General features: G+C 36.7%; 1 pseudogene; it reads right to left on the bottom strand.

The window, feature by feature from the left end:
- Positions 1 to 384: 384 nt before the first annotated feature.
- Positions 385 to 797, bottom strand: LOC114208151 (small ribosomal subunit protein uS12 pseudogene; annotated as a pseudogene).
- Between the last annotated feature and the right edge of the window lie 229 nt (positions 798 to 1,026).

Below are 1,026 nucleotides of genomic sequence, written 5' to 3'. Positions count from 1 at the left end.
GAAAAGTTTGTTATTTGAGAGCCACCATCAAAGGAATGTATTAACTTCTATTTCTCTTACTCTCTATGCTCTATTCCTGAGGAAAATTATATCCCCAGGAAGCAATCTACCTGGATTATGTCATCTTAACTCCTCACAGAAATAGCTTTTTTGAGATATAATAATTTACCCTTTCAACTTTCATAGAAGTTTGCTATATAAAGAACATTTTTTGGGGTCATTGGCAAAACCCTAAGGTTAGGATATAATCCAGGTTCTACCCTAATGGCTCTTATGGAAAGATTTATTTTTGTATTTGGTGAAAGACAATTTCTCTCTCTAATGTACTTTTTTTTTTTTTTTGAATGTGAAAGCTTGTTACTACCATGTTTGCATCATCAAAACTTATGATTTTGGTCTTTTCTTCTTGCCTTTGCAAAAGGCCAATAGAAAGACATTGGCTACTTTGACGACCTTAAAGTGGATTCCAAGAATGTCACCAACAGCATGATCTTTGCAACCAAATCCAGCAACCAGAACTTCATTGTTTTCTGCAATATCGGTATGAAAGCTGTGAGTTTCTTGCCATTTTTGATCAGCTGGCCCCTGACATACTTCCTGGTGGCAGAATTTTGCTGTTTGACTTTACCCCCAACTTTTTCCTGCAAAATTCTCTTTGAATGTAATGTGCCTCCAAGAGGGCTGGCCTTTAGGGCTGTGCCCAGATGTGCTTTCTTGTACTGTTTATCACGCCACCTTTGGTCCTGTTTGTGGTTGTGGAGCTTCCTGGCAGTACGAAGACCTTGACACTTGCCCATCCTGCTGGTGCTGCAGGCCCAGGTGAAAGATCGAATATACTTTTTACAAAATTGTGGCAAAATACACATAACATAAAATTTACCAACTTAACCATTCTAAAGTGTAAATTTCAGTAGGGTTAGGTATATTTACACTGATATGCAACTAATTTCCAGAAATTTAATCTTATATAACTGGCGCTCTATACCCATTGTGATGGTTAATTTTTTAAAACACTTAATTTATTTA

Source organism: Eumetopias jubatus, unplaced genomic scaffold, assembly GCF_037043125.1.
Source record: "Eumetopias jubatus isolate StellerSeaLion01/CBP00866 unplaced genomic scaffold, mEumJub1_p1.0 scaffold_2, whole genome shotgun sequence".
In the NCBI taxonomy this organism is placed as follows: domain Eukaryota; kingdom Metazoa; phylum Chordata; class Mammalia; order Carnivora; family Otariidae; genus Eumetopias; species Eumetopias jubatus.
This window is presented reverse-complemented; position numbering and strand designations above follow the sequence as displayed.